Genomic DNA, 14,558 nt, shown 5'->3' on the forward strand with positions numbered 1-14,558 from the left:
AACCAATCTGTATCCCCAATTGGTGGATATATTCTAGTGGGAAACATCCTGCAAGATCGAACGCAGATGATGATTTCCTTCCGCGGCTTGTTTTCACGCTGCATAGCGTTAAGGAGAGCGCCTCAATTCAGAGCGCTGCGCTATATTATTGCTCGATGTAAAAGTTGATTTTGTGCCATAACAATTCCTCCTGTTTTTCGTTTCTTAATGTTTATTTTCAGACTTTCTACTTCACGTTTTATAGCTATGCTAAACTAGAATCTCTTCCTGGTTTGACCAATAATTAGGTGATATGTGACTTACCTTAAATAATATTGATATCTGGACCCTACGATGGAAGGCAGGTTTGAAAGGCAAGATTACTGTTTCCAAGAATGAAGCCCCAGAACAACATCTTTCAATCGCGATTCATGGGAAAAAAAAAGAGGCTAAATGCTGCCCTGATTGTATGACTAATAATAAGTAAAAAAAAATATTTTTGTTTTAACCCAGCTCCTAGTTTTTCACTCAGGTCTTTCTGGTAATAGGATATTAAAGGGAAGCTGCACCGCGGTTTGATCATTCGGAAATTTTGATCGACTGTATACTATGTTGGCTGTAGACAAAACATGCGAAGTTTTTTTGCGGTAGCATTTTAAATGGATACGTAATAGATGATTAAATTGTAGGCTTCGCCTCGCAGCATCTGACAAGTGCAGAGAAGCTCAGTGTGACCTCGTATAGTGTACGGTTTGTATTTCCGCTGCCGTCAATCACACGCTGACGTGCGTTATTGGATCCTGTTAAATTACGCTCGGTGTGCTTTACCTTCGGTGGCGTTGGTTTTTTGTCCCTTCAGAACAACGGTCCATGCGTTGGAACTGTACCAGTACCATCGATGAAGTTATCATGCGCCTTCCAAACAGCGCCGCGCACTGCACAAAAGTTCGAAGACCGTCGCTTTTTTAATCAGCTACTGCGTCACAATTTTAAATGCTGGTCGAAAAGGAACTCGCATGTTTTACCTCGAGGTTGCACTTTTTCGACACGCTAGAGCTAGAGCCTCTACAGGCTCTACAGCTGAGCTTAGAACTCTGCTTTCGCTGGCTGAACTGTTTGAGAAGGTGTTCACGGCTTTTCACATTGGCGTGCTAGACGCCTCTCCCCATTTTGCCAATCTGTCCGGTATTTGCCTCGCATGTTTTGCAGAGGATGACAACGGCATACTAAAATATACGGCACCTCCGCTCGTGTTTCAGGCTTAGAATATAAGGATGAGCAGTCGGCACACCACGAAGGTGATGTATGCGAAGCGTGCGCAGCAGTATATTCTGTAGCGGGTATCGAAAGAGAAAGAAATGCGAAAAGTATATCAGTTGTCGCATGGGAAATGACTGATAAGAGAAAAAATCTGAACGTATGCAGTCTCTGTTATTTAATAAATCTTCTAAGCAACGCGCCATGCAAGCTAGTGCAAGGCTGGAATTGAAGGAACGAGCGGAAAGAAGACACAAGGACACCAAAGAATAGTTAGAAGATTTTTGGTTTGATGCGGTTTACCGTCGCACCGCGACTCCTGATATGAGCAACGCCTTATGGAGGAGGGCTCCGGATAATTTAAACCAATTATGGTTCATTAACGTACGCTGACATCGCACAGTATATGCACATCTTGTATTCGGCCTGCATCGAAATGCGGCAGCCGCGTTCAGCCTCGAACCCGCGTTGTTCGGGTCAGAATCGAAGTGCCATAACCACTCAGTGACCGCGCAGCCTACTATAGAATGAGTATTAGCAGCGGTAAGTGTGGCTATTCTACGTCTGGTCCTCCGTCTTGTTCGCGCTGGTTTATTGGTCATACCCAGCAATTCTGGAAAAAAGCAGTGTTGAGCAGGAAACAACTTATAAACGCAATTTTTTTTATAAAGTAAGATTTTACGTTAACAACCCATATATCCGCAGATCATACGACGGCACTTTAGAAGAAAGATTTTCAAGATATGAGAATAATGAAATATTGCGTCCAGTATTACCTATGGATTATATTACAATTTCACAAATCATCCAAATTTTTGCCCGAGAACGTTTGGCATGTCTCAGCAAGAATTCAGGGCACTAGAAACACCGAGGATGGTGGGAGAGAAGAAGAGCGCTCGAGGTGAGACTTGAGTGAAGTGTGACTGCTTCGATAGTGTTCACAGTAGAAAAGGCTCTTTCTGTGGTCGTCGAGCGAATGCTGCGCACTCTTACCGAGGCTTTATGTCAACTTGTTGCAGGCCAATCTGTGCTTCCTCAGTCATCTGTTCAGGCGGCGACGTCTGCATCTCTTCCAACTTGCGCTACTACTACTAGTCACTCCATGTCGCCTCCTGACGCATCCCAAGTCCCACTTCCCACCAGCGCTCTTGGCAGTGTCTCTGTATATATTTGTCTCTGTATATATTTGCAGTGTCTCTGTATATATTTGCACCACGGATGTTGAAATGCTCTGCCGAACCGAGAAGTGTCGACCTTCTTCATCACCTTCGAAGTTAGTTGCTCCACAATCCAAAACAAGGAAAGCACTCTCAAAAGTAATCCACCAGCCTGATGTGCCGAAAGGGGCTGTTAGTGCCTCTTTGATCAGTCAATAATTATGGTGGGTCTAAAAGTTCTTCAATGGCATTGCCGCTCTATACTTTCTTCCCTTCCAGATCTCGAACTTCTTCTTCATCAACATAATCCAGATATAGTGATTTTGCAAGAAACATGGCTCTCTACATTTAAATCATTTTCAATGAAAAACTTTCAATGTTTTCAGAGTTGATCGCATCAACGGCAGAGGCGGCTGGTTAGTAACTATGATCTCTACAAAAATGTGTCACCGGGCCTCTATTTCGCAGAAAATTATGCTCCCTGACTGTGAGCTGTTGGCGGTCGACATCTTCCTTGCACAGAGGCACAAAGTTACTCTTGCAAACGACTATTTCCCTGTAGACGTACACAGGACAGACAGTTTAGATAGCTTACTTAGTGACCGAAACAGTATAGTCATCGCAGGGGATTTTAATTCTCACCCCAGTACCTAGCGTAGTAGTTCAGACTTCTGCAGTCAGCTTATTTGGTAATGGATGGCCATGCATGCAGTGCGCTGTTGCAATTCAGGAGCAGTAACGTTTATGCGCGGAGCTTATCGTTCAGTCATAGATGTAGGATTAGCTATTCGTGGGGTTGGAAATCTGCATGGTCAATAGAGGACTCAGGTACATCCGGGGACCACTTTCCAATAACCTTCAATATTATATCCTCTCCCCTCAGGAATACTATCCAAAAGCACCTCTCCCCTCAGAAAAAGTGTGGCGATCATGAAATTTGTAAATCACATTTCGCATAAAAACTGATATCTGCCTCCATTACCTCTATAGTTAGCTCGAGTCGAGCAGAAAGAGCTCAGCAGACCATTTCCTTTCTACAAGATGCTGCTGAGCAATCTGTATTCACCGTGTGCACTTCAGCCCCTGACAGACAGCGGTTTCCATAGCGAATGGAAGAGTGTGAGAAAGCTTATCGTCGTCGAAAAGCTGCCTGGAAAAGCCATTCCTATAATGAAAGCCCAGCAAATTAGATAAATTATAAGTTCTTCTCTGTGTCTTTCAAACGAAGTCTCAAAAAGGCAAAGGAGGAATACAGTCAAAATTTAAATACGTATCCTTCAAGCCCCAGAATAACAATGTTTGTATGGATTCATGGCGCACAATAAGAACTCTCTAGCCGCCAGTCACATTAAGTCAATAGTGTTGTCTCCTCAGGAGGCTAAAAAAAACCTTCAACACATTGCTCATGGGCTGGCTTTGCGTTTCCTGATGCAGAGAACTGAACTTTTACAGACCCTCGCCCCAAGATCAGACTATCCGAAGGTCGATATGTCGGAGCTCCTGCCAATTGTTTCCTCAATGCACTCTGCCGCCGCAGGGTTACTGTGGGCGCTGTTGAAGATTTTAGCGGAAGACTTCTCCACTCATCTTCTGGGTATATTAACCGCGTCACTGGAAAAAAACGTGGATTCCTCACAGCTGGAAGATTGCGGAAATAATTTTGCTTTTGTAACTTTTTAAAAGAGGCTTGTTTACACTCCTTCTTCTTTCTCTCCCTCTCTCATTACGCCTAAGGGCAAATGGCTGGAATACAAAAAAAAAAAGAAACACTGTAGCTGATCATCTTCTTTTTCTCTTTTAATGCGGTAGCATTTAGCTTTTACGCTTGTAAAAAAAATCCGGTTTCTCCATAAGAAAACTTCTGATTGGACGAGAGTGTCGTGACGTCATCAGCAACCCCATGTTTAAAAATCTGTGGACTAGGTTGTTCGAGAACCTTTCATTAGAACACAATATGGAATTACACTAATCCGACCCACTCGTACACCTTAATTCACCAACGATCCCTACTAAACCACCCTAATCTACCCACTAATCTCGATTAATCCACCTTAATGTATTGATTAAATCCCACAATTGCACCCTAATTGCTTTTGGTGGGGTGCAGCTACACACAATATTTTGGGTGTCCTTTGGAATAATGACAGTAGGGCCAACTTCCAAATGCTATCACATTGTCTCCTTTAAGGTTGTAGTTACGATGGCTCCAAGGTTGCCTTGTTACTTTGAGGAAGAAAAAGTCAGCGCGGTTATCCCACTCGCTGAAAGATTTTTAAGAAAATATATTCTGGATTGCTGAAGGTGTTCTGCCCTTGTATATCCCTTTCCGACCCAGCGACCAGTACACTGGACATAAGAAACAAAGCGATGAAAAAAGCAGACGAAGCCCAAAATCAAAACGAAAACCACTTCCACGGCTTCCGGAAGAGACGAGGAATATCTCGATCGAGATAGTTCCTCTTTCGGCCGCATCTTCTCAGGAGGGCAGCACAGAGTAATGGCGTCCTCCGCGACCAAACGGCCATGTGCAACGTGCTCAAGTAAGTAATTTGTTTTACCGTTTTGTCCTCACTCAATTCAAATAAATAAATTAGTGCGAGATAACTAAGCTCTGTTTGAAACAATGTGGTTAAAAGTGTGCCCTATTTATGAGTAGTTTTTCCGCAATGCGACAATGTTTTTACGTCCAGTGTACTGGACACTAGGATTCAACTGGCGCGTTTTGTTCAAGTCCCCGTGCAAAGCAGGTTGCTTTTGATTTTGAATATTTTCTAGCGCCAAAATCGCATAACTCCTAATGTCTGTGTAGAAATATCTTGATGGGGTTTTTCTTTCAAGTAATGTGATTTTCAGCACTATTTGGTTGTTTTATTTGCAGAAAAAAGGCTCACTAATGAAGAAATTCAAGAGCTTTTGTTCAGGGACCAGTCCGACCTAGACATCGATTCGGACTCTGGAGATGAGGTGGAGAAATTCCAGGCAGAATCTCCACAGGAAGAAAGCAGCGACGATTCTTCAAGTGGGGATGAAAATGACCAAAACGAAAAGTTTTACAAAGGCACGCGACCGCAAAGTTCACGCCAAAAAGTAGCCCAGTCGTGGACGGCACAGGCATTTACCGCGCCGATTAACATCGAAAGAACCGGTGAAATGGGTGGATACGCGGTCAGTTACGCTGCTGTTTTCATGCTGTGGAGCTGAGTCAGTTGACTCTACAAGGCGTTACGACTAGAAACAGAAAAAATACGTTGGAAGTCGAAAGGCCGGCAAGCGTCCGATTCTACAACAATCACAAGGGAGGAGTAGACCTGAACGACTTTCTTCAACCTGTATCGCATAAAAATGAAAGCTAAGAAATGGTCTGTAAAAGTCATTTTCCACTTCACGGATCTCGCCCTGGTTAACAGCTGGCTGAATTACAAAGAAGACACCAAAGAGGAAGGCTACACGAAGAGTCAAGTGCTTCATCTGCTAGACTTCAGGATGCAGGCAGCAGAAGCACTTCTCAGGGGCTCCCAAGAAAGAAAACGGCGTGGTAGGCCATCTACAGATGCTACTGTTCAACATGAACACCACCACAGGGCTGCCGTGCAAATACCAGGCCCTGACGTTCGTTTTGATCAAGAAGGCCATTGGCCAGATCCTCAAGTGATGGCAAATTCCTCCAGGTGTCCACTCTCCGAATGCAAGGCAAAGTCATAAGTTCAGTGCACAAAATGCAAAGTCTTTCTTTGCTTGAAGGCATGCAAAAACTGTTTTCGCGATTTCCACAGCAAGTAAGCGCCAGAGTTGTCCTTAAGTTTGGATGTTTCATCAAGCACAAAGACGATACTCCAAGAACATGTCGCTCCTAGTGCAAGTTACTTCTTTTTCTTAAGTCTGGCAGTACTGTACTTGTGATTCTAAGAACAGCTAAGCTCTTGAGATGACGTACAGCATTGCTCAATCAACGAGCAAACCAGATGATGTGCAACAAATAAATCCCAGTGTCCAGTATACTGGACATGGTTCTCCGTTGAAAACCACTGTACTTACTGTCTTCATAATTTTTCACACGCTCTTTAATACCTTCTTAACCGCAAAAAACCACGAGCAATTTTTTTTCTAGCTCACAAAAAAATTCGGGACGCAAAGGGATATTTGTTTTTATGCTAACTGCTGAACTGAAGTGGCTCGCACGGCTGGATCTCGGTGACGCCGGCGTTGCGCTTCTGTTTCGGGATTTTTGACACCTCCACCTTGGCTGCACCTTAGCTGTGCTTCCACTCGGGCGGCGCGTCGTATTGCGATCAGAAAGTGGGGTAATCCTACGGTGAAGTTTTTATAGCTGTGCTGTAATGCCGCATTCATATTTATCCTATTTGTTCCCATTCTAACCCTACATTCATCCCTTTGTTCGCTACGTTCTAATGTTTTGCTATCACACGAGCACAGAGCGTCCGAAAGGTGTCTTAAAGCGGCTCAGGGCTTCCTGTGATTGCGCGGACCTATCTGCTGATAACGGAAATTGCATGATACACTAGTCATGGCATGCTTGCACGGAGCGGGCATCTAATGGCGAAAAAAAGCTGCGCCTGGATAAGTGATTGAGAATTGGCGCGCGTCTCACTCTGAGGCCAGCAGCATAGTGCTAGAAAAGTGAAGGAAATGGCGAGTGATCGGTTAGGGCTACGCCAATGCCGAGCCATGGGTAGGACATGCACGCTACCACATAGGCTGCGACGATGGCCGAATTGTCCGAGGCATGGGGCAACAACGCTGCTACGTAATCGCCGGCGGTGGTTAGATGCCTCCTCAGGGATTATGTTTTTCAGCTGGACTACGTTGCCGTGACAACGATACGACGCTGCTTTTGGCATTTCTTTTAACGCTGCGAAAGACATAAGCGCTGTCGTGTGCAGTGGATGCACAACAGTACATACCGAAGTTTCGTACCTCCGGTCGAATATACAAAGTGGACAGTAACAGCTGCCCTGCAAAATTCGCTTCTCTCCAGCCAAAACAACCACAACCTTCAAACGATCATCGATAGTTTACTGAATTACTCTGCCTGCATTGTCGTTTGGAAACGGCTACGTGAACAATGTCAACATTCCGTTAAGTGTTCGAAGGAGGGTGTAGAATAATATCTTTATTAGAATACGTATAATAGCTTTTTTTCTTTGTGTGGCAGCTGGCTTAGCTTTGGAACGAACGCTAGTAATGAAACTGGTCTTCTCTTTGCACGTTGGATTTTTTGCTTAAAAGAACAGCGCGGTGCGATAAAGTTTAGTTTTTTTTGTAAATATGGGCATCCTTTCCTGCAGACGGCAACGTCGTGCAACTCGAAAGTCGCTGTTAAGCTATTTGCTCACAGTGATTAAATATAGCCCCAAGACATTTTACTGAGGAATGAATTGCTAATTTCCCGGATTATATAAGCGTTATGATAATCTGCAGGTGCAAAATGTTTATTCAGTGGGGGGCGACGAAAATACCCCTGTGCTACAATAAATCAATCGTAGTTTGTACAATAATCTTCGTCGCGTACTGAGGGGCATTATTTTTCGAAAAACTACAGGGCTATAGAAGGACCGTAATCTCTGCAAAACTTGATGTTATGGCCTTCTGCCATCAGAAGCTTCATGAACCCCCTGCTCATTCTAGTACCCTGACACTGAAGATTTAGGTCATTCCAACGAAATTTTGCATAGAGATCGTCACAGTTACAGTTGTAAAGCACGCCTAAAAAGATTAAAAAAAATTGTTTGGAGTATTTCAATCGCAAAGAAACGTCGATATCGTCGCGCTTGAAAGCGCCATATCCGGGCCTCATTCCGTATTCTACGGAAATTCTTGAAGGAATCGCAGCTTCTCCCGCTTCATCGGAGGGCGCGACAGTTTTAAAAACATATGTGCACCTAAAAGCGACTTTATATGCGATCCAAGAGCCTATAAATAGAAGCGTCTCAATATGTTGAAAACTGGCGCACGGCCCCCTATTGAGATACCACGTAGCAATAGCCGTGTGAGAATCATAATGTCGACCAGGAATTGCTCTTCCGCCGGATATTGAATTATTTATTCTCTCCTTTGTTGTTTGGTTCTCTCCTGTTCTTATGCCTGTTGTGTAGGACTCTAATTCTCCCTAACTCAAATCTCCGCATTTCCGCCGCTTTCCGCACTGAAATTACACAACGTGTAAGCTCAAGATTAAAAGGTTTTCATACCACAGGGGCTGCTTGCGGAACGGAGAGCATCGCTCATATTGTGCTCTGTGGTCTCATTGGCACTTTCGGTTATTGTCTTCAGCGAATATGTTTGACACACGTCCTCCCTCTGTCTCCTGTGTCTCCCTGCCTGACACCCTTTCTTATTGCAGTTTTGACTTTACGGACTACTATGGTAGCTGTGCAGTCGTTAGAGGTATCTTCCAGTGTTTTCAGATAAGAGTCTTCTACATCACGGTTCCGCAATGGCCGCATGACTACGTAACTACTGAACTCCACTCAGTCAAATGGTTTCTGGTAATCATTGGATTCTATATATGGGGGTTAATAAGAAGGGTAAACTGTGCTAGTTGGTAGGAATTCATACTGAAAATTGCGCAAAAAACTAAGACACAGAGCGCAGTTTTGTGCGCAGTTTTTTGGAAGAGTAATTGACGGTAGCATCACGGTGCACGCGAGGGGATAGTGGGTGATTGTGTTTTGGGTTGATTTTCGCGGTTGTTGTATTTTTGTGCTTGTCTCACTGTGGGCAGAAGATACTTATATAGGCCTCTTCATGTGAATAAAAATTTAGTTGATAGTCTGCGCCCGTGTCGTGCCTTCTCGTTCTGTCTCCGTTTTTTGCGCACTTTTCAGTATGAATATGGGGGTTGTATACTTCGCATTTCTCTATCACCTCATTGATCGCTTACTGCCCGTTGGCTACACAGTATCTACTTAAGTAATCATAGAATCAGGATGACCATAGACTTCAAGCAACCAAATGTTCACGCAAGCATTCTAAACATTACAAACTATAAACCCGACCAGTGTAAACGAACAAGTTTCTTGACGAAAGCAAAAATTACCGTAACTTTTAGCAGTAAACATATTCGAGCAGTAGGCACAATAAGCTAGTGCAAACACTACGTAAGTACGTTTTCTGAATACAAACACAAGCCAAAGCACTAAGGAATTTAGCCTAGGGCGAATTCAATAGACGAAGTTTTAATTGCTTTTAAAAGAGATGAGGAGGAGGAAAAGCTTGAAAGTGTGAATCAAGACTGGTCCACAAATCAGTATCTATAAATTGTGGTGCTTGTACACAAAATTAATGCGTATTGTTGGCAGCAAGAGCCGATGTCGTGTACTAGACTTCCTGGTACAAAGTGACTGTAGAGGAGTTGCGGTTTTAAATTTATAGCTTTCCGAATGGTGTGATAAATTAGTGATATAGTAGTTTATCTTAGTAAATTGTATATATTTATTGTACCCACAACTGCACAGAAATCATCTCAGTCTTATGCTCAACAAAAATTTGCGCGACTTTTCGACGAGCTCTTTGCAAAACATATAAGATGGCCAAATGCGATGAATATGTGCCTCTCTAAACAAATATACAGTAAGTAATATTTGAATGAATAAGTGCATGACAAAGGTTTATAAGGAGGGAGACGAGGAAGACACATCGGCATTTAAAAAGTACATATATCCTGTAAGAGTCAAAAGAAAACATTCGACAGAAGTCTGTCTGGTTGGGAAATTTAATGTTAGGAGAAGGTAAGTGACGCCAACCAAGTAAAATACAGGAAAAACACGACGTTTCGGGACCGGCTCGGCCCCTTCTTCACGGTGTGACTACGGGCGAGCGCAGCTTGGCTTTTTAAGCCCCTGTGTGGAGGACCTGCGGGTCAATGGCCGCAGCCCATGGACGTAGGATGAGGGGAGAGTCCCCAGGGAACGATTAACATTCTCTCGTGTTTGCTGTATGTGCCACGACTCGAGTAGAAGCCTCCTGCGTGGGTTAGCTTCCGTTTCCAATACAATGGTCCTGTCGAAGTCAATTGGGTGGTCACACCCTTCACAGTGTTCGGCCACGGCGCTGCGTTGACGATTCATGTGACGGACGTCCGCTTTGTGTTGGTTCATCCTTTCCGCGAAGTTCTTCGTTTCCCCTATGTACGACGCCGGGCAGACGGAACACGGAATTTTGTACACGACGCCCTGGGCCTTTTCTCTGGGCTGCCGGTTTTTTGGGCGGGGGAGAAGGCGACCGATAGTGCTGGTCGGTTTGTGCGTTGTCAGCACCCCTTCTTTTCCGAGAATGCGACCGAGCGTCTCGCTCACGCCTCTCACGTAGGGGATGCAAACACGTTTCCGCTTCTGGCATGCGTCTGAGGAAATAATAGACCGGATTTTGTTTTGCCTTTCTTGTTTCCTGATAATGCGCCGGATGAATGAGCTTGGGTAGCCGTTCTTTTGGAGGTCAGAAATGACTCGGTTCTTCTCCTTCCTTTTATCTTCACTTGAGGAACATATGGAGTCGGCTCTCTTCAGTAATGACGTCACGACAGATGCTTTGTGCGGGATGGGATGGTTCGAATCGAAATGTAGGTACCGTCCTGTGTGGGTTGGCTTCCTGTGCACCGAGGACTGCAGGCCTTTGTCGTGCCTTGTAAGTAGGACATCCAGAAAAGGCAGGCTGCCCTGCTGTTCATGTTCAACAGTAAATTGTATGGCCGGTTCAACTGAATTTAGATGACTCTGGAGGTTTTCTATCTCTGAGGTTTTCACCACACAAAAGCAGTCGTCTACATAACGGAGGAATAACTTTGGCTTGGGATTAAAGGAGGAGAGGGCCCGGCTTTCGACGTCTTCCATGGTTAGGTTAGCCACTGTGACTGAAATTGATGCCCCCATAGCAGTTCCGGTTGTTTGCTTGAAAAATTCTCCGTTGTAGGTGAAAAAGGTACTGCGCAGACAGAGGTCGAGAAGGCGACATACCTCATCGACGTTGAGTGGAGTTCTCTCGTGCAGCGTTTGGTCGTTTTCGAGTGCGCGGCGAGCAACGGACACAGCAAGGGGAACCGGTACGCAGGTAAATAGCGACACCACGTCAAACGAGACTAGGCTTTCGTCTTCCTCCACGGTAAGGTTCGAGACAAGTTGGACGAAATGCCGCGAATTCTGTACATGCGTGGGTGTTCTGCCGGCGAGCGGCGCCAGTACCTTGTGCAGGTAGTCAGAGAGACGTCGCAGAGGAGACAGGGTGAAGTCTACAATTGGCCGAAGGGGGACGCCAGGTTTGTGAGTTTTAGGTAGCCCGTAAAAACCTCCAGGGTTTTTACGGGCTACCTAAAACTCACAAACCTGGCGTCCCCCTTCGGCCAATTGTAGACTTCACCCTGTCTCCTCTGCGACGTCTCTCTGACTACCTGCACAAGGTACTGGCGCCGCTCGCCGGCAGAACACCCACGCATGTACAGAATTCGCGGCATTTCGTCCAACTTGTCTCGAACCTTACCGTGGAGGAAGACGAAAGCCTAGTCTCGTTTGACGTGGTGTCGCTATTTACCTGCGTACCGGTTCCCCTTGCTGTGTCCGTTGCTCGCCGCGCACTCGAAAACGACCAAACGCTGCACGAGAGAACTCCACTCAACGTCGATGAGGTATGTCGCCTTCTCGACCTCTGTCTGCGCAGTACCTTTTTCACCTACAACGGAGAATTTTTCAAGCAAACAACCGGAACTGCTATGGGGGCATCAATTTCAGTCACAGTGGCTAACCTAACCATGGAAGACGTCGAAAGCCGGGCCCTCTCCTCCTTTAATCCCAAGCCAAAGTTATTCCTCCGTTATGTAGACGACTGCTTTTGTGTGGTGAAAACCTCAGAGATAGAAAACCTCCAGAGTCATCTAAATTCAGTTGAACCGGCCATACAATTTACTGTTGAACATGAACAGCAGGGCAGCCTGCCTTTTCTGGATGTCCTACTTACAAGGCACGACAAAGGCCTGCAGTCCTCGGTGCACAGGAAGCCAACCCACACAGGACGGTACCTACATTTCGATTCGAACCATCCCATCCCGCACAAAGCATCTGTCGTGACGTCATTACTGAAGAGAGCCGACTCCATATGTTCCTCAAGTGAAGATAAAAGGAAGGAGAAGAACCGAGTCATTTCTGACCTCCAAAAGAACGGCTACCCAAGCTCATTCATCCGGCGCATTATCAGGAAACAAGAAAGGCAAAACAAAATCCGGTCTATTATTTCCTCAGACGCATGCCAGAAGCGGAAACGTGTTTGCATCCCCTACGTGAGAGGCGTGAGCGAGACGCTCGGTCGCATTCTCGGAAAAGAAGGGGTGCTGACAACGCACAAACCGACCAGCACTATCGGTCGCCTTCTCCCCCGCCCAAAAAACCGGCAGCCCAGAGAAAAGGCCCAGGGCGTCGTGTACAAAATTCCGTGTTCCGTCTGCCCGGCGTCGTACATAGGGGAAACGAAGAACTTCGCGGAAAGGATGAACCAACACAAAGCGGACGTCCGTCACATGAATCGTCAACGCAGCGCCGTGGCCGAACACTGTGAAGGGTGTGACCACCCAATTGACTTCGACAGGACCATTGTATTGGAAACGGAAGCTAACCCACGCAGGAGGCTTCTACTCGAGTCGTGGCACATACAGCAAACACGAGAGAATGTTAATCGTTCCCTGGGGACTCTCCCCTCATCCTATGTCCATGGGCTGCAGCCATTGACCCGCAGGTCCTCCACACAGGGGCTTAAAAAGCCAAGCTGCGCTCGCCCGTAGTCACACCGTGAAGAAGGGGCCGAGCCGGTCCCGAAACGTCGTGTTTTTCCTGTATTTTACTTGGTTGGCGTCACTTACCTTCTCCTAACATCCTGTAAGAGGTTTTTAATTGCTGAGCGGGGCTGTAAATCAAACAAGATTATTATCCATCAAAATAGCTATACATTTCGTGCTAGTAGCATGCTCAATAAGCCGTATATGGTAAATTATGTCTGAATGGTGCGAAATTATTTTTTTTCAGAGTTGAACGGGATAAAAACTGTTTTAGTACGATTCAGGTAAAGTAAGTTCCCCACGCGCCATTGAAGTATATTATATAATTCTCATTTACCCCTCTAAAATGGAAACTTTCATCACAATCTTCTAATACCGGAGTCGTATCATCGGCATATAGAAGTGTTTGGGCATAAGCAAATCATTGATATAAAGAAAAAAACAAAGGTCCCAAGACGCAATCTTGGGAAACTAATTACGCTAGCACTGAAAAGTGAATTTACGAAGTAAAGAACTCGATGAGGGTAATTTAAGTAACTTTCACTCAGTGTTAGGGGCCTGGCACGGATGCCGTTATTTGTGAACTTTTCTTTCACCCTATTGTGGTTTAACGAATCAATCGTTTCGACGAAGTCGATGCTAGAGCGACTGCTCCGGTGGAGCGGTTGTCCCGGGTTTGAACCTCGGACCAGGACAAATATTTCATTAACTACGAAGTTTCTGAGAAAGCTGTTTAGCTTTCCTTTGTACCAGTATGGCTGCTCTCGGGTGGTCGGAAGTGAGTAGTTACTCACTTATTACAAATCTACTGCACCTTGGGGATTCCCCTAAACATTTTACCAACACTCGATGATTATGCCTGCTGCTACGGACCCAGAATCTCTAAATTTCCTGACTATGCGTCCAAAGTTCGAAACAGGAGATGTTTTTGAATACCCTTTGTTCAACCCAATTTGGTAGGGCGACAGAATACCATAATTTTCCAAGTAGCTGTCCAGTCTTACTTCTAACAGTTTTTCAGTGACGTTGTTGAAGAACGATGATATTTTCATCGACCTGCACTTAAGAATATTTTCTTTGTCTTTTGGCTTGTAAAGAAATAACTTTTGATACTTTAATTTTGGCCGGAAAAATACCAATAGAGAAAATAAAACTTTCAGTGTGAGGTCAAGCACTACAATGCGATTTCTATGACTAGTTTTGCGCTGTGAGCTGAAATGTTGCCAATGTCCTCTAGAAGCATTAACACGTGCCAATCATTGTTGAAATTTTCTGATCTGCCACAGTAGGACAAAAACAAAATGGACTAATTACCAGGCTGTGGACGATTTCCCTGTGTACAAAAAAAACAAATAAATGTCTGTAAACCAACTCGCCCACCAAGACAC

The sequence above is a fragment of the Amblyomma mixtum genome, chromosome 2 (genome assembly GCF_055824585.1).
Source record: "Amblyomma mixtum isolate Tamu chromosome 2, ASM5582458v1, whole genome shotgun sequence".
NCBI lineage: Eukaryota > Metazoa > Arthropoda > Arachnida > Ixodida > Ixodidae > Amblyomma > Amblyomma mixtum.